The following is a 19,598-nucleotide window of genomic DNA, read 5'->3' as shown; positions in this document are numbered from 1 at the left end:
TTATAACAATAAAGTTTTCTACAGCTTTTTGCAAACTTTTTAATGGATAAAGTGTTGCCATAAAGCAATTTTAGCAGTAATGAAATTGAAACGTTACAAGATTCAAAGAAAGTACTTTGTAAAAGTACTAATAATAAAAAAATATTAATACAAAATGTAAATCGCTGTATCTACAGAGTTATATAAGCTTTCGGGATTTATTGAAGTTTTAATTTATTGAAGCTTTTTGCTTGTTTGCAGATGCATTTCAGAGACCCGAATGGAATTAGCTGTCAAGCAGCTAAAAATATATATCTGACTGCAAAAACCAATACTATTAACATAGTCTAGTCATAGTCTAGTCATAGTCTAGTCATAGTCTAGTCATAGTCTAGTCATAGTCTAGTCATAGTCTAGTCATAGTCTAGTCATAGCTAGTCATAGTCTAGTCATAGTCTAGTCATAGTCTAGTCATAGTCTAGTCATAGTCTAGTCATAGTCTAGTCATAGTCTAGTCATAGTCTAGTCATAGTCTAGTCATAGTCTAGTCATAGTCTAGTCATAGTCTAGTCATAGTCTAGTCATAGTCTAGTCATAGTCTAGTCATAGTCTAGTCATAGTCTAGTCATAGTCTAGTCATAGTCTAGTCATAGTCTAGTCATAGTCTAGTCATAGTCTAGTCATAGTCTAGTCATAGTCTAGTCATAGTCTAGTCATAGTCTAGTCATAGTCTAGTCATAGTCTAGTCATAGTCTAGTCATAGTCTAGTCATAGTCTAGTCATAGTCTAGTCATAGTCTAGTCATAGTCTAGTCATAGTCTAGTCATAGTCTAGTCATAGTCTAGTCATAGTCTAGTCATAGTCTAGTCATAGTCTAGTCATAGTCTAGTCATAGTCTAGTCATAGTCTAGTCATAGTCTAGTCATAGTCTAGTCATAGTCTAGTCATAGTCTAGTCATAGTCTAGTCATAGTCTAGTCATAGTCTAGTCATAGTCTAGTCATAGTCTAGTCATAGTCTAGTCATAGTCTAGTCATAGTCTAGTCATAGTCTAGTCATAGTCTAGTCATAGTCTAGTCATAGTCTAGTCATAGTCTAGTCATAGTCTAGTCATAGTCTAGTCATAGTCTAGTCATAGTCTAGTCATAGTCTAGTCATAGTCTAGTCATAGTCTAGTCATAGTCTAGTCATAGTCTAGTCATAGTCTAGTCATAGTCTAGTCATAGTCTAGTCATAGTCTAGTCATAGTCTAGTCATAGTCTAGTCATAGTCTAGTCATAGTCTAGTCATAGTCTAGTCATAGTCTAGTCATAGTCTAGTCATAGTCTAGTCATAGTCTAGTCATAGTCTAGTCATAGTCTAGTCATAGTCTAGTCATAGTCTAGTCATAGTCTAGTCATAGTCTAGTCATAGTCTAGTCATAGTCTAGTCATAGTCTAGTCATAGTCTAGTCATAGTCTAGTCATAGTCTAGTCATAGTCTAGTCATAGTCTAGTCATAGTCTAGTCATAGTCTAGTCATAGTCTAGTCATAGTCTAGTCATAGTCTAGTCATAGTCTAGTCATAGTCTAGTCATAGTCTAGTCATAGTCTAGTCATAGTCTAGTCATAGTCTAGTCATAGTCTAGTCATAGTCTAGTCATAGTCTAGTCATAGTCTAGTCATAGTCTAGTCATAGTCTAGTCATAGTCTAGTCATAGTCTAGTCATAGTCTAGTCATAGTCTAGTCATAGTCTAGTCATAGTCTAGTCATAGTCTAGTCATAGTCTAGTCATAGTCTAGTCATAGTCTAGTCATAGTCTAGTCATAGTCTAGTCATAGTCTAGTCATAGTCTAGTCATAGTCTAGTCATAGTCTAGTCATAGTCTAGTCATAGTCTAGTCATAGTCTAGTCATAGTCTAGTCATAGTCTAGTCATAGTCTAGTCATAGTCTAGTCATAGTCTAGTCATAGTCTAGTCATAGTCTAGTCATAGTCTAGTCATAGTCTAGTCATAGTCTAGTCATAGTCTAGTCATAGTCTAGTCATAGTCTAGTCATAGTCTAGTCATAGTCTAGTCATAGTCTAGTCATAGTCTAGTCATAGTCTAGTCATAGTCTAGTCATAGTCTAGTCATAGTCTAGTCATAGTCTAGTCATAGTCTAGTCATAGTCTAGTCATAGTCTAGTCATAGTCTAGTCATAGTCTAGTCATAGTCTAGTCATAGTCTAGTCATAGTCTAGTCATAGTCTAGTCATAGTCTAGTCATAGTCTAGTCATAGTCTAGTCATAGTCTAGTCATAGTCTAGTCATAGTCTAGTCATAGTCTAGTCATAGTCTAGTCATAGTCTAGTCATAGTCTAGTCATAGTCTAGTCATAGTCTAGTCATAGTCTAGTCATAGTCTAGTCATAGTCTAGTCATAGTCTAGTCATAGTCTAGTCATAGTCTAGTCATAGTCTAGTCATAGTCTAGTCATAGTCTAGTCATAGTCTAGTCATAGTCTAGTCATAGTCTAGTCATAGTCTAGTCATAGTCTAGTCATAGTCTAGTCATAGTCTAGTCATAGTCTAGTCATAGTCTAGTCATAGTCTAGTCATAGTCTAGTCATAGTCTAGTCATAGTCTAGTCATAGTCTAGTCATAGTCTAGTCATAGTCTAGTCATAGTCTAGTCATAGTCTAGTCATAGTCTAGTCATAGTCTAGTCATAGTCTAGTCATAGTCTAGTCATAGTCTAGTCATAGTCTAGTCATAGTCTAGTCATAGTCTAGTCATAGTCTAGTCATAGTCTAGTCATAGTCTAGTCATAGTCTAGTCATAGTCTAGTCATAGTCTAGTCATAGTCTAGTCATAGTCTAGTCATAGTCTAGTCATAGTCTAGTCATAGTCTAGTCATAGTCTAGTCATAGTCTAGTCATAGTCTAGTCATAGTCTAGTCATAGTCTAGTCATAGTCTAGTCATAGTCTAGTCATAGTCTAGTCATAGTCTAGTCATAGTCTAGTCATAGTCTAGTCATAGTCTAGTCATAGTCTAGTCATAGTCTAGTCATAGTCTAGTCATAGTCTAGTCATAGTCTAGTCATAGTCTAGTCATAGTCTAGTCATAGTCTAGTCATAGTCTAGTCATAGTCTAGTCATAGTCTAGTCATAGTCTAGTCATAGTCTAGTCATAGTCTAGTCATAGTCTAGTCATAGTCTAGTCATAGTCTAGTCATAGTCTAGTCATAGTCTAGTCATAGTCTAGTCATAGTCTAGTCATAGTCTAGTCATAGTCTAGTCATAGTCTAGTCATAGTCTAGTCATAGTCTAGTCATAGTCTAGTCATAGTCTAGTCATAGTCTAGTCATAGTCTAGTCATAGTCTAGTCATAGTCTAGTCATAGTCTAGTCATAGTCTAGTCATAGTCTAGTCATAGTCTAGTCATAGTCTAGTCATAGTCTAGTCATAGTCTAGTCATAGTCTAGTCATAGTCTAGTCATAGTCTAGTCATAGTCTAGTCATAGTCTAGTCATAGTCTAGTCATAGTCTAGTCATAGTCTAGTCATAGTCTAGTCATAGTCTAGTCATAGTCTAGTCATAGTCTAGTCATAGTCTAGTCATAGTCTAGTCATAGTCTAGTCATAGTCTAGTCATAGTCTAGTCATAGTCTAGTCATAGTCTAGTCATAGTCTAGTCATAGTCTAGTCATAGTCTAGTCATAGTCTAGTCATAGTCTAGTCATAGTCTAGTCATAGTCTAGTCATAGTCTAGTCATAGTCTAGTCATAGTCTAGTCATAGTCTAGTCATAGTCTAGTCATAGTCTAGTCATAGTCTAGTCATAGTCTAGTCATAGTCTAGTCATAGTCTAGTCATAGTCTAGTCATAGTCTAGTCATAGTCTAGTCATAGTCTAGTCATAGTCTAGTCATAGTCTAGTCATAGTCTAGTCATAGTCTAGTCATAGTCTAGTCATAGTCTAGTCATAGTCTAGTCATAGTCTAGTCATAGTCTAGTCATAGTCTAGTCATAGTCTAGTCATAGTCTAGTCATAGTCTAGTCATAGTCTAGTCATAGTCTAGTCATAGTCTAGTCATAGTCTAGTCATAGTCTAGTCATAGTCTAGTCATAGTCTAGTCATAGTCTAGTCATAGTCTAGTCATAGTCTAGTCATAGTCTAGTCATAGTCTAGTCATAGTCTAGTCATAGTCTAGTCATAGTCTAGTCATAGTCTAGTCATAGTCTAGTCATAGTCTAGTCATAGTCTAGTCATAGTCTAGTCATAGTCTAGTCATAGTCTAGTCATAGTCTAGTCATAGTCTAGTCATAGTCTAGTCATAGTCTAGTCATAGTCTAGTCATAGTCTAGTCATAGTCTAGTCATAGTCTAGTCATAGTCTAGTCATAGTCTAGTCATAGTCTAGTCATAGTCTAGTCATAGTCTAGTCATAGTCTAGTCATAGTCTAGTCATAGTCTAGTCATAGTCTAGTCATAGTCTAGTCTAGTTAGTCTAGTCATAGTCTAGTCATAGTCTAGTCATAGTCTAGTCATAGTCTAGTCATAGTCTAGTCATAGTCTAGTCATAGTCTAGTCATAGTCTAGTCATAGTCTAGTCATAGTCTAGTCATAGTCTAGTCATAGTCTAGTCATAGTCTAGTCATAGTCTAGTCATAGTCTAGTCATAGTCTAGTCATAGTCTAGTCATAGTCTAGTCATAGTCTAGTCATAGTCTAGTCATAGTCTAGTCATAGTCTAGTCATAGTCTAGTCATAGTCTAGTCATAGTCTAGTCATAGTCTAGTCATAGTCTAGTCATAGTCTAGTCATAGTCTAGTCATAGTCTAGTCATAGTCTAGTCATAGTCTAGTCATAGTCTAGTCATAGTCTAGTCATAGTCTAGTCATAGTCTAGTCATAGTCTAGTCATAGTCTAGTCATAGTCTAGTCATAGTCTAGTCATAGTCTAGTCATAGTCTAGTCATAGTCTAGTCATAGTCTAGTCATAGTCTAGTCATAGTCTAGTCATAGTCTAGTCATAGTCTAGTCATAGTCTAGTCATAGTCTAGTCATAGTCTAGTCATAGTCTAGTCATAGTCTAGTCATAGTCTAGTCATAGTCTAGTCATAGTCTAGTCATAGTCTAGTCATAGTCTAGTCATAGTCTAGTCATAGTCTAGTCATAGTCTAGTCATAGTCTAGTCATAGTCTAGTCATAGTCTAGTCATAGTCTAGTCATAGTCTAGTCATAGTCTAGTCATAGTCTAGTCATAGTCTAGTCATAGTCTAGTCATAGTCTAGTCATAGTCTAGTCATAGTCTAGTCATAGTCTAGTCATAGTCTAGTCATAGTCTAGTCATAGTCTAGTCATAGTCTAGTCATAGTCTAGTCATAGTCTAGTCATAGTCTAGTCATAGTCTAGTCATAGTCTAGTCATAGTCTAGTCATAGTCTAGTCATAGTCTAGTCATAGTCTAGTCATAGTCTAGTCATAGTCTAGTCATAGTCTAGTCATAGTCTAGTCATAGTCTAGTCATAGTCTAGTCATAGTCTAGTCATAGTCTAGTCATAGTCTAGTCATAGTCTAGTCATAGTCTAGTCATAGTCTAGTCATAGTCTAGTCATAGTCTAGTCATAGTCTAGTCATAGTCTAGTCATAGTCTAGTCATAGTCTAGTCATAGTCTAGTCATAGTCTAGTCATAGTCTAGTCATAGTCTAGTCATAGTCTAGTCATAGTCTAGTCATAGTCTAGTCATAGTCTAGTCATAGTCTAGTCATAGTCTAGTCATAGTCTAGTCATAGTCTAGTCATAGTCTAGTCATAGTCTAGTCATAGTCTAGTCATAGTCTAGTCATAGTCTAGTCATAGTCTAGTCATAGTCTAGTCATAGTCTAGTCATAGTCTAGTCATAGTCTAGTCATAGTCTAGTCATAGTCTAGTCATAGTCTAGTCATAGTCTAGTCATAGTCTAGTCATAGTCTAGTCATAGTCTAGTCATAGTCTAGTCATAGTCTAGTCATAGTCTAGTCATAGTCTAGTCATAGTCTAGTCATAGTCTAGTCATAGTCTAGTCATAGTCTAGTCATAGTCTAGTCATAGTCTAGTCATAGTCTAGTCATAGTCTAGTCATAGTCTAGTCATAGTCTAGTCATAGTCTAGTCATAGTCTAGTCATAGTCTAGTCATAGTCTAGTCATAGTCTAGTCATAGTCTAGTCATAGTCTAGTCATAGTCTAGTCATAGTCTAGTCATAGTCTAGTCATAGTCTAGTCATAGTCTAGTCATAGTCTAGTCATAGTCTAGTCATAGTCTAGTCATAGTCTAGTCATAGTCTAGTCATAGTCTAGTCATAGTCTAGTCATAGTCTAGTCATAGTCTAGTCATAGTCTAGTCATAGTCTAGTCATAGTCTAGTCATAGTCTAGTCATAGTCTAGTCATAGTCTAGTCATAGTCTAGTCATAGTCTAGTCATAGTCTAGTCATAGTCTAGTCATAGTCTAGTCATAGTCTAGTCATAGTCTAGTCATAGTCTAGTCATAGTCTAGTCATAGTCTAGTCATAGTCTAGTCATAGTCTAGTCATAGTCTAGTCATAGTCTAGTCATAGTCTAGTCATAGTCTAGTCATAGTCTAGTCATAGTCTAGTCATAGTCTAGTCATAGTCTAGTCATAGTCTAGTCATAGTCTAGTCATAGTCTAGTCATAGTCTAGTCATAGTCTAGTCATAGTCTAGTCATAGTCTAGTCATAGTCTAGTCATAGTCTAGTCATAGTCTAGTCATAGTCTAGTCATAGTCTAGTCATAGTCTAGTCATAGTCTAGTCATAGTCTAGTCATAGTCTAGTCATAGTCTAGTCATAGTCTAGTCATAGTCTAGTCATAGTCTAGTCATAGTCTAGTCATAGTCTAGTCATAGTCTAGTCATAGTCTAGTCATAGTCTAGTCATAGTCTAGTCATAGTCTAGTCATAGTCTAGTCATAGTCTAGTCATAGTCTAGTCATAGTCTAGTCATAGTCTAGTCATAGTCTAGTCATAGTCTAGTCATAGTCTAGTCATAGTCTAGTCATAGTCTAGTCATAGTCTAGTCATAGTCTAGTCATAGTCTAGTCATAGTCTAGTCATAGTCTAGTCATAGTCTAGTCATAGTCTAGTCATAGTCTAGTCATAGTCTAGTCATAGTCTAGTCATAGTCTAGTCATAGTCTAGTCATAGTCTAGTCATAGTCTAGTCATAGTCTAGTCATAGTCTAGTCATAGTCTAGTCATAGTCTAGTCATAGTCTAGTCATAGTCTAGTCATAGTCTAGTCATAGTCTAGTCATAGTCTAGTCATAGTCTAGTCATAGTCTAGTCATAGTCTAGTCATAGTCTAGTCATAGTCTAGTCATAGTCTAGTCATAGTCTAGTCATAGTCTAGTCATAGTCTAGTCATAGTCTAGTCATAGTCTAGTCATAGTCTAGTCATAGTCTAGTCATAGTCTAGTCATAGTCTAGTCATAGTCTAGTCATAGTCTAGTCATAGTCTAGTCATAGTCTAGTCATAGTCTAGTCATAGTCTAGTCATAGTCTAGTCATAGTCTAGTCATAGTCTAGTCATAGTCTAGTCATAGTCTAGTCATAGTCTAGTCATAGTCTAGTCATAGTCTAGTCATAGTCTAGTCATAGTCTAGTCATAGTCTAGTCATAGTCTAGTCATAGTCTAGTCATAGTCTAGTCATAGTCTAGTCATAGTCTAGTCATAGTCTAGTCATAGTCTAGTCATAGTCTAGTCATAGTCTAGTCATAGTCTAGTCATAGTCTAGTCATAGTCTAGTCATAGTCTAGTCATAGTCTAGTCATAGTCTAGTCATAGTCTAGTCATAGTCTAGTCATAGTCTAGTCATAGTCTAGTCATAGTCTAGTCATAGTCTAGTCATAGTCTAGTCATAGTCTAGTCATAGTCTAGTCATAGTCTAGTCATAGTCTAGTCATAGTCTAGTCATAGTCTAGTCATAGTCTAGTCATAGTCTAGTCATAGTCTAGTCATAGTCTAGTCATAGTCTAGTCATAGTCTAGTCATAGTCTAGTCATAGTCTAGTCATAGTCTAGTCATAGTCTAGTCATAGTCTAGTCATAGTCTAGTCATAGTCTAGTCATAGTCTAGTCATAGTCTAGTCATAGTCTAGTCATAGTCTAGTCATAGTCTAGTCATAGTCTAGTCATAGTCTAGTCATAGTCTAGTCATAGTCTAGTCATAGTCTAGTCATAGTCTAGTCATAGTCTAGTCATAGTCTAGTCATAGTCTAGTCATAGTCTAGTCATAGTCTAGTCATAGTCTAGTCATAGTCTAGTCATAGTCTAGTCATAGTCTAGTCATAGTCTAGTCATAGTCTAGTCATAGTCTAGTCATAGTCTAGTCATAGTCTAGTCATAGTCTAGTCATAGTCTAGTCATAGTCTAGTCATAGTCTAGTCATAGTCTAGTCATAGTCTAGTCATAGTCTAGTCATAGTCTAGTCATAGTCTAGTCATAGTCTAGTCATAGTCTAGTCATAGTCTAGTCATAGTCTAGTCATAGTCTAGTCATAGTCTAGTCATAGTCTAGTCATAGTCTAGTCATAGTCTAGTCATAGTCTAGTCATAGTCTAGTCATAGTCTAGTCATAGTCTAGTCATAGTCTAGTCATAGTCTAGTCATAGTCTAGTCATAGTCTAGTCATAGTCTAGTCATAGTCTAGTCATAGTCTAGTCATAGTCTAGTCATAGTCTAGTCATAGTCTAGTCATAGTCTAGTCATAGTCTAGTCATAGTCTAGTCATAGTCTAGTCATAGTCTAGTCATAGTCTAGTCATAGTCTAGTCATAGTCTAGTCATAGTCTAGTCATAGTCTAGTCATAGTCTAGTCATAGTCTAGTCATAGTCTAGTCATAGTCTAGTCATAGTCTAGTCATAGTCTAGTCATAGTCTAGTCATAGTCTAGTCATAGTCTAGTCATAGTCTAGTCATAGTCTAGTCATAGTCTAGTCATAGTCTAGTCATAGTCTAGTCATAGTCTAGTCATAGTCTAGTCATAGTCTAGTCATAGTCTAGTCATAGTCTAGTCATAGTCTAGTCATAGTCTAGTCATAGTCTAGTCATAGTCTAGTCATAGTCTAGTCATAGTCTAGTCATAGTCTAGTCATAGTCTAGTCATAGTCTAGTCATAGTCTAGTCATAGTCTAGTCATAGTCTAGTCATAGTCTAGTCATAGTCTAGTCATAGTCTAGTCATAGTCTAGTCATAGTCTAGTCATAGTCTAGTCATAGTCTAGTCATAGTCTAGTCATAGTCTAGTCATAGTCTAGTCATAGTCTAGTCATAGTCTAGTCATAGTCTAGTCATAGTCTAGTCATAGTCTAGTCATAGTCTAGTCATAGTCTAGTCATAGTCTAGTCATAGTCTAGTCATAGTCTAGTCATAGTCTAGTCATAGTCTAGTCATAGTCTAGTCATAGTCTAGTCATAGTCTAGTCATAGTCTAGTCATAGTCTAGTCATAGTCTAGTCATAGTCTAGTCATAGTCTAGTCATAGTCTAGTCATAGTCTAGTCATAGTCTAGTCATAGTCTAGTCATAGTCTAGTCATAGTCTAGTCATAGTCTAGTCATAGTCTAGTCATAGTCTAGTCATAGTCTAGTCATAGTCTAGTCATAGTCTAGTCATAGTCTAGTCATAGTCTAGTCATAGTCTAGTCATAGTCTAGTCATAGTCTAGTCATAGTCTAGTCATAGTCTAGTCATAGTCTAGTCATAGTCTAGTCATAGTCTAGTCATAGTCTAGTCATAGTCTAGTCATAGTCTAGTCATAGTCTAGTCATAGTCTAGTCATAGTCTAGTCATAGTCTAGTCATAGTCTAGTCATAGTCTAGTCATAGTCTAGTCATAGTCTAGTCATAGTCTAGTCATAGTCTAGTCATAGTCTAGTCATAGTCTAGTCATAGTCTAGTCATAGTCTAGTCATAGTCTAGTCATAGTCTAGTCATAGTCTAGTCATAGTCTAGTCATAGTCTAGTCATAGTCTAGTCATAGTCTAGTCATAGTCTAGTCATAGTCTAGTCATAGTCTAGTCATAGTCTAGTCATAGTCTAGTCATAGTCTAGTCATAGTCTAGTCATAGTCTAGTCATAGTCTAGTCATAGTCTAGTCATAGTCTAGTCATAGTCTAGTCATAGTCTAGTCATAGTCTAGTCATAGTCTAGTCATAGTCTAGTCATAGTCTAGTCATAGTCTAGTCATAGTCTAGTCATAGTCTAGTCATAGTCTAGTCATAGTCTAGTCATAGTCTAGTCATAGTCTAGTCATAGTCTAGTCATAGTCTAGTCATAGTCTAGTCATAGTCTAGTCATAGTCTAGTCATAGTCTAGTCATAGTCTAGTCATAGTCTAGTCATAGTCTAGTCATAGTCTAGTCATAGTCTAGTCATAGTCTAGTCATAGTCTAGTCATAGTCTAGTCATAGTCTAGTCATAGTCTAGTCATAGTCTAGTCATAGTCTAGTCATAGTCTAGTCATAGTCTAGTCATAGTCTAGTCATAGTCTAGTCATAGTCTAGTCATAGTCTAGTCATAGTCTAGTCATAGTCTAGTCATAGTCTAGTCATAGTCTAGTCATAGTCTAGTCATAGTCTAGTCATAGTCTAGTCATAGTCTAGTCATAGTCTAGTCATAGTCTAGTCATAGTCTAGTCATAGTCTAGTCATAGTCTAGTCATAGTCTAGTCATAGTCTAGTCATAGTCTAGTCATAGTCTAGTCATAGTCTAGTCATAGTCTAGTCATAGTCTAGTCATAGTCTAGTCATAGTCTAGTCATAGTCTAGTCATAGTCTAGTCATAGTCTAGTCATAGTCTAGTCATAGTCTAGTCATAGTCTAGTCATAGTCTAGTCATAGTCTAGTCATAGTCTAGTCATAGTCTAGTCATAGTCTAGTCATAGTCTAGTCATAGTCTAGTCATAGTCTAGTCATAGTCTAGTCATAGTCTAGTCATAGTCTAGTCATAGTCTAGTCATAGTCTAGTCATAGTCTAGTCATAGTCTAGTCATAGTCTAGTCATAGTCTAGTCATAGTCTAGTCATAGTCTAGTCATAGTCTAGTCATAGTCTAGTCATAGTCTAGTCATAGTCTAGTCATAGTCTAGTCATAGTCTAGTCATAGTCTAGTCATAGTCTAGTCATAGTCTAGTCATAGTCTAGTCATAGTCTAGTCATAGTCTAGTCATAGTCTAGTCATAGTCTAGTCATAGTCTAGTCATAGTCTAGTCATAGTCTAGTCATAGTCTAGTCATAGTCTAGTCATAGTCTAGTCATAGTCTAGTCATAGTCTAGTCATAGTCTAGTCATAGTCTAGTAGTCTAGTCATAGTCTAGTCATAGTCTAGTCATAGTCTAGTCATAGTCTAGTCATAGTCTAGTCATAGTCTAGTCATAGTCTAGTCATAGTCTAGTCATAGTCTAGTCATAGTCTAGTCATAGTCTAGTCATAGTCTAGTCATAGTCTAGTCATAGTCTAGTCATAGTCTAGTCATAGTCTAGTCATAGTCTAGTCATAGTCTAGTCATAGTCTAGTCATAGTCTAGTCATAGTCTAGTCATAGTCTAGTCATAGTCTAGTCATAGTCTAGTCATAGTCTAGTCATAGTCTAGTCATAGTCTAGTCATAGTCTAGTCATAGTCTAGTCATAGTCTAGTCATAGTCTAGTCATAGTCTAGTCATAGTCTAGTCATAGTCTAGTCATAGTCTAGTCATAGTCTAGTCATAGTCTAGTCATAGTCTAGTCATAGTCTAGTCATAGTCTAGTCATAGTCTAGTCATAGTCTAGTCATAGTCTAGTCATAGTCTAGTCATAGTCTAGTCATAGTCTAGTCATAGTCTAGTCATAGTCTAGTCATAGTCTAGTCATAGTCTAGTCATAGTCTAGTCATAGTCTAGTCATAGTCTAGTCATAGTCTAGTCATAGTCTAGTCATAGTCTAGTCATAGTCTAGTCATAGTCTAGTCATAGTCTAGTCATAGTCTAGTCATAGTCTAGTCATAGTCTAGTCATAGTCTAGTCATAGTCTAGTCATAGTCTAGTCATAGTCTAGTCATAGTCTAGTCATAGTCTAGTCATAGTCTAGTCATAGTCTAGTCATAGTCTAGTCATAGTCTAGTCATAGTCTAGTCATAGTCTAGTCATAGTCTAGTCATAGTCTAGTCATAGTCTAGTCATAGTCTAGTCATAGTCTAGTCATAGTCTAGTCATAGTCTAGTCATAGTCTAGTCATAGTCTAGTCATAGTCTAGTCATAGTCTAGTCATAGTCTAGTCATAGTCTAGTCATAGTCTAGTCATAGTCTAGTCATAGTCTAGTCATAGTCTAGTCATAGTCTAGTCATAGTCTAGTCATAGTCTAGTCATAGTCTAGTCATAGTCTAGTCATAGTCTAGTCATAGTCTAGTCATAGTCTAGTCATAGTCTAGTCATAGTCTAGTCATAGTCTAGTCATAGTCTAGTCATAGTCTAGTCATAGTCTAGTCATAGTCTAGTCATAGTCTAGTCATAGTCTAGTCATAGTCAGTCATAGTCTAGTCATAGTCTAGTCATAGTCTAGTCATAGTCTAGTCATAGTCTAGTCATAGTCTAGTCATAGTCTAGTCATAGTCTAGTCATAGTCTAGTCATAGTCTAGTCATAGTCTAGTCATAGTCTAGTCATAGTCTAGTCATAGTCTAGTCATAGTCTAGTCATAGTCTAGTCATAGTCTAGTCATAGTCTAGTCATAGTCTAGTCATAGTCTAGTCATAGTCTAGTCATAGTCTAGTCATAGTCTAGTCATAGTCTAGTCATAGTCTAGTCATAGTCTAGTCATAGTCTAGTCATAGTCTAGTCATAGTCTAGTCATAGTCTAGTCATAGTCTAGTCATAGTCTAGTCATAGTCTAGTCATAGTCTAGTCATAGTCTAGTCATAGTCTAGTCATAGTCTAGTCATAGTCTAGTCATAGTCTAGTCATAGTCTAGTCATAGTCTAGTCATAGTCTAGTCATAGTCTAGTCATAGTCTAGTCATAGTCTAGTCATAGTCTAGTCATAGTCTAGTCATAGTCTAGTCATAGTCTAGTCATAGTCTAGTCATAGTCTAGTCATAGTCTAGTCATAGTCTAGTCATAGTCTAGTCATAGTCTAGTCATAGTCTAGTCATAGTCTAGTCATAGTCTAGTCATAGTCTAGTCATAGTCTAGTCATAGTCTAGTCATAGTCTAGTCATAGTCTAGTCATAGTCTAGTCATAGTCTAGTCATAGTCTAGTCATAGTCTAGTCATAGTCTAGTCATAGTCTAGTCATAGTCTAGTCATAGTCTAGTCATAGTCTAGTCATAGTCTAGTCATAGTCTAGTCATAGTCTAGTCATAGTCTAGTCATAGTCTAGTCATAGTCTAGTCATAGTCTAGTCATAGTCTAGTCATAGTCTAGTCATAGTCTAGTCATAGTCTAGTCATAGTCTAGTCATAGTCTAGTCATAGTCTAGTCATAGTCTAGTCATAGTCTAGTCATAGTCTAGTCATAGTCTAGTCATAGTCTAGTCATAGTCTAGTCATAGTCTAGTCATAGTCTAGTCATAGTCTAGTCATAGTCTAGTCATAGTCTAGTCATAGTCTAGTCATAGTCTAGTCATAGTCTAGTCATAGTCTAGTCATAGTCTAGTCATAGTCTAGTCATAGTCTAGTCATAGTCTAGTCATAGTCTAGTCATAGTCTAGTCATAGTCTAGTCATAGTCTAGTCATAGTCTAGTCATAGTCTAGTCATAGTCTAGTCATAGTCTAGTCATAGTCTAGTCATAGTCTAGTCATAGTCTAGTCATAGTCTAGTCATAGTCTAGTCATAGTCTAGTCATAGTCTAGTCATAGTCTAGTCATAGTCTAGTCATAGTCTAGTCATAGTCTAGTCATAGTCTAGTCATAGTCTAGTCATAGTCTAGTCATAGTCTAGTCATAGTCTAGTCATAGTCTAGTCATAGTCTAGTCATAGTCTAGTCATAGTCTAGTCATAGTCTAGTCATAGTCTAGTCATAGTCTAGTCATAGTCTAGTCATAGTCTAGTCATAGTCTAGTCATAGTCTAGTCATAGTCTAGTCATAGTCTAGTCATAGTCTAGTCATAGTCTAGTCATAGTCTAGTCATAGTCTAGTCATAGTCTAGTCATAGTCTAGTCATAGTCTAGTCATAGTCTAGTCATAGTCTAGTCATAGTCTAGTCATAGTCTAGTCATAGTCTAGTCATAGTCTAGTCATAGTCTAGTCATAGTCTAGTCATAGTCTAGTCATAGTCTAGTCATAGTCTAGTCATAGTCTAGTCATAGTCTAGTCATAGTCTAGTCATAGTCTAGTCATAGTCTAGTCATAGTCTAGTCATAGTCTAGTCATAGTCTAGTCATAGTCTAGTCATAGTCTAGTCATAGTCTAGTCATAGTCTAGTCATAGTCTAGTCATAGTCTAGTCATAGTCTAGTCATAGTCTAGTCATAGTCTAGTCATAGTCTAGTCATAGTCTAGTCATAGTCTAGTCATAGTCTAGTCATAGTCTAGTCATAGTCTAGTCATAGTCTAGTCATAGTCTAGTCATAGTCTAGTCATAGTCTAGTCATAGTCTAGTCATAGTCTAGTCATAGTCTAGTCATAGTCTAGTCATAGTCTAGTCATAGTCTAGTCATAGTCTAGTCATAGTCTAGTCATAGTCTAGTCATAGTCTAGTCATAGTCTAGTCATAGTCTAGTCATAGTCTAGTCATAGTCTAGTCATAGTCTAGTCATAGTCTAGTCATAGTCTAGTCATAGTCTAGTCATAGTCTAGTCATAGTCTAGTCATAGTCTAGTCATAGTCTAGTCATAGTCTAGTCATAGTCTAGTCATAGTCTAGTCATAGTCTAGTCATAGTCTAGTCATAGTCTAGTCATAGTCTAGTCATAGTCTAGTCATAGTCTAGTCATAGTCTAGTCATAGTCTAGTCATAGTCTAGTCATAGTCTAGTCATAGTCTAGTCATAGTCTAGTCATAGTCTAGTCATAGTCTAGTCATAGTCTAGTCATAGTCTAGTCATAGTCTAGTCATAGTCTAGTCATAGTCTAGTCATAGTCTAGTCATAGTCTAGTCATAGTCTAGTCATAGTCTAGTCATAGTCTAGTCATAGTCTAGTCATAGTCTAGTCATAGTCTAGTCATAGTCTAGTCATAGTCTAGTCATAGTCTAGTCATAGTCTAGTCATAGTCTAGTCATAGTCTAGTCATAGTCTAGTCATAGTCTAGTCATAGTCTAGTCATAGTCTAGTCATAGTCTAGTCATAGTCTAGTCATAGTCTAGTCATAGTCTAGTCATAGTCTAGTCATAGTCTAGTCATAGTCTAGTCATAGTCTAGTCATAGTCTAGTCATAGTCTAGTCATAGTCTAGTCATAGTCTAGTCATAGTCTAGTCATAGTCTAGTCATAGTCTAGTCATAGTCTAGTCATAGTCTAGTCATAGTCTAGTCATAGTCTAGTCATAGTCTAGTCATAGTCTAGTCATAGTCTAGTCATAGTCTAGTCATAGTCTAGTCATAGTCTAGTCATAGTCTAGTCATAGTCTAGTCATAGTCTAGTCATAGTCTAGTCATAGTCTAGTCATAGTCTAGTCATAGTCTAGTCATAGTCTAGTCATAGTCTAGTCATAGTCAGTCTAGTCATAGTCTAGTCATAGTCTAGTCATAGTCTAGTCATAGTCTAGTCATAGTCTAGTCATAGTCTAGTCATAGTCTAGTCATAGTCTAGTCATAGTCTAGTCATAGTCTAGTCATAGTCTAGTCATAGTCTAGTCATAGTCTAGTCATAGTCTAGTCATAGTCTAGTCATAGTCTAGTCATAGTCTAGTCATAGTCTAGTCATAGTCTAGTCATAGTCTAGTCATAGTCTAGTCATAGTCTAGTCATAGTCTAGTCATAGTCTAGTCATAGTCTAGTCATAGTCTAGTCATAGTCTAGTCATAGTCTAGTCATAGTCTAGTCATAGTCTAGTCATAGTCTAGTCATAGTCTAGTCATAGTCTAGTCATAGTCTAGTCATAGTCTAGTCATAGTCTAGTCATAGTCTAGTCATAGTCTAGTCATAGTCTAGTCATAGTCTAGTCATAGTCTAGTCATAGTCTAGTCATAGTCTAGTCATAGTCTAGTCATAGTCTAGTCATAGTCTAGTCATAGTCTAGTCATAGTCTAGTCATAGTCTAGTCATAGTCTAGTCATAGTCTAGTCATAGTCTAGTCATAGTCTAGTCATAGTCTAGTCATAGTCTAGTCATAGTCTAGTCATAGTCTAGTCATAGTCTAGTCATAGTCTAGTCATAGTCTAGTCATAGTCTAGTCATAGTCTAGTCATAGTCTAGTCATAGTCTAGTCATAGTCTAGTCATAGTCTAGTCATAGTCTAGTCATAGTCTAGTCATAGTCTAGTCATAGTCTAGTCATAGTCTAGTCATAGTCTAGTCATAGTCTAGTCATAGTCTAGTCATAGTCTAGTCATAGTCTAGTCATAGTCTAGTCATAGTCTAGTCATAGTCTAGTCATAGTCTAGTCATAGTCTAGTCATAGTCTAGTCATAGTCTAGTCATAGTCTAGTCATAGTCTAGTCATAGTCTAGTCATAGTCTAGTCATAGTCTAGTCATAGTCTAGTCATAGTCTAGTCATAGTCTAGTCATAGTCTAGTCATAGTCTAGTCATAGTCTAGTCATAGTCTAGTCATAGTCTAGTCATAGTCTAGTCATAGTCTAGTCATAGTCTAGTCATAGTCTAGTCATAGTCTAGTCATAGTCTAGTCATAGTCTAGTCATAGTCTAGTCATAGTCTAGTCATAGTCTAGTCATAGTCTAGTCATAGTCTAGTCATAGTCTAGTCATAGTCTAGTCATAGTCTAGTCATAGTCTAGTCATAGTCTAGTCATAGTCTAGTCATAGTCTAGTCATAGTCTAGTCATAGTCTAGTCATAGTCTAGTCATAGTCTAGTCATTGTCTAGTCATTGTCTAGTCATTGTCTAGTCATAGTCTAGTCATAGTCTAGTCATAGTCTAGTCATAGTCTAGTCATAGTCTAGTCATAGTCTAGTCATAGTCTAGTCATAGTCTAGTCATAGTCTAGTCATAGTCTAGTCATAGTCTAGTCATAGTCTAGTCATAGTCTAGTCATAGTCTAGTCATAGTCTAGTCATAGTCTAGTCATAGTCTAGTCATAGTCTAGTCATAGTCTAGTCATAGTCTAGTCATAGTCTAGTCATAGTCTAGTCATAGTCTAGTCATAGTCTAGTCATAGTCTAGTCATAGTCTAGTCATAGTCTAGTCATAGTCTAGTCATAGTCTAGTCATAGTCTAGTCATAGTCTAGTCATAGTCTAGTCATAGTCTAGTCATAGTCTAGTCATAGTCTAGTCATAGTCTAGTCATAGTCTAGTCATAGTCTAGTCATAGTCTAGTCATAGTCTAGTCATAGTCTAGTCATAGTCTAGTCATAGTCTAGTCATAGTCTAGTCATAGTCTAGTCATAGTCTAGTCATAGTCTAGTCATAGTCTAGTCATAGTCTAGTCATAGTCTAGTCATAGTCTAGTCATAGTCTAGTCATAGTCTAGTCATAGTCTAGTCATAGTCTAGTCATAGTCTAGTCATAGTCTAGTCATAGTCTAGTCATAGTCTAGTCATAGTCTAGTCATAGTCTAGTCATAGTCTAGTCATAGTCTAGTCATAGTCTAGTCATAGTCTAGTCATAGTCTAGTCATAGTCTAGTCATAGTCTAGTCATAGTCTAGTCATAGTCATAGTCATAGTCATAGTCTAGTCATAGTCTAGTCATAGTCTAGTCATAGTCTAGTCATAGTCTAGTCATAGTCTAGTCATAGTCTAGTCATAGTCTAGTCATAGTCATAGTCATAGTCTAGTCTAGTCATAGTCTAGTCATAGTCTAGTCATAGTCTAGTCATAGTCTAGTCATAGTCATAGTCATAGTCTAGTCTAGTCATAGTCATAGTCATAGTCATAGTCTAGTCATAGTCTAGTCATAGTCTAGTCATAGTCTAGTCATAGTCTAGTCATAGTCTAGTCATAGTCTAGTCATAGTCTAGTCATAGTCTAGTCATAGTCTAGTCATAGTCTAGTCATAGTCTAGTCATAGTCTAGTCATAGTCTAGTCATAGTCTAGTCATAGTCTAGTCATAGTCTAGTCATAGTCTAGTCATAGTCTAGTCATAGTCTAGTCATAGTCTAGTCATAGTCTAGTCATAGTCTAGTCATAGTCTAGTCATAGTCTAGTCATAGTCTAGTCATAGTCTAGTCATAGTCTAGTCATAGTCTAGTCATAGTCTAGTCATAGTCTAGTCATAGTCTAGTCATAGTCTAGTCATAGTCTAGTCATAGTCTAGTCATAGTCTAGTCATAGTCTAGTCATAGTCTAGTCATAGTCTAGTCATAGTCTAGTCATAGTCTAGTCATAGTCTAGTCATAGTCTAGTCATAGTCTAGTCATAGTCTAGTCATAGTCTAGTCATAGTCTAGTCATAGTCTAGTCATAGTCTAGTCATAGTCTAGTCATAGTCTAGTCATAGTCTAGTCATAGTCTAGTCATAGTCTAGTCATAGTCTAGTCATAGTCTAGTCATAGTCTAGTCATAGTCTAGTCATAGTCTAGTCATAGTCTAGTCATAGTCTAGTCATAGTCTAGTCATAGTCTAGTCATAGTCTAGTCATAGTCTAGTCATAGTCTAGTCATAGTCTAGTCATAGTCTAGTCATAGTCTAGTCATAGTCTAGTCATAGTCTAGTCATAGTCTAGTCATAGTCTAGTCATAGTCTAGTCATAGTCTAGTCATAGTCTAGTCATAGTCTAGTCATAGTCTAGTCATAGTCTAGTCATAGTCTAGTCATAGTCTAGTCATAGTCTAGTCATAGTCTAGTCATAGTCTAGTCATAGTCTAGTCATAGTCTAGTCATAGTCTAGTCATAGTCTAGTCATAGTCTAGTCATAGTCTAGTCATAGTCTAGTCATAGTCTAGTCATAGTCTAGTCATAGTCTAGTCATAGTCTAGTCATAGTCTAGTCATAGTCTAGTCATAGTCTAGTCATAGTCTAGTCATAGTCTAGTCATAGTCTAGTCATAGTCTAGTCATAGTCTAGTCATAGTCTAGTCATAGTCTAGTCATAGTCTAGTCATAGTCTAGTCATAGTCTAGTCATAGTCTAGTCATAGTCATAGTCATAGTCATAGTCATAGTCTAGTCATAGTCTAGTCATAGTCTAGTCATAGTCATAGTCATAGTCATAGTCATAGTCATAGTCTAGTCATAGTCTAGTCATAGTCTAGTCATAGTCATAGTCATAGTCTAGTCATAGTCTAGTCATAGTCTAGTCATAGTCTAGTCATAGTCTAGTCATAGTCTAGTCATAGTCTAGTCATAGTCTAGTCATAGTCTAGTCATAGTCTAGTCATAGTCTAGTCATAGTCTAGTCATAGTCTAGTCATAGTCTAGTCATAGTCTAGTCATAGTCTAGTCATAGTCTAGTCATAGTCTAGTCATAGTCTAGTCATAGTCTAGTCATAGTCTAGTCATAGTCTAGTCATAGTCTAGTCATAGTCTAGTCATAGTCTAGTCATAGTCTAGTCATAGTCTAGTCATAGTCTAGTCATAGTCTAGTCATAGTCTAGT

The 19,598-nt window shown here is 36.2% G+C and overlaps 1 protein-coding gene across 6 annotated transcripts in view; it reads left to right on the top strand.

Annotated features, from left to right (window-relative positions):
- LOC135949434 (very low-density lipoprotein receptor-like) overlaps window positions 1-19,598 on the top strand; it is a 439,308-nt gene that overhangs the window by 293,127 nt on the left and 126,583 nt on the right. The window lies entirely within an intron of this gene.

Source organism: Calliphora vicina, chromosome 1 (assembly GCF_958450345.1).
Source record: "Calliphora vicina chromosome 1, idCalVici1.1, whole genome shotgun sequence".
Lineage (NCBI taxonomy): Eukaryota > Metazoa > Arthropoda > Insecta > Diptera > Calliphoridae > Calliphora > Calliphora vicina.
The sequence above is the reverse complement of the archived record's forward strand: the minus strand, read 5'-3'. Positions and strand labels throughout refer to the sequence as shown.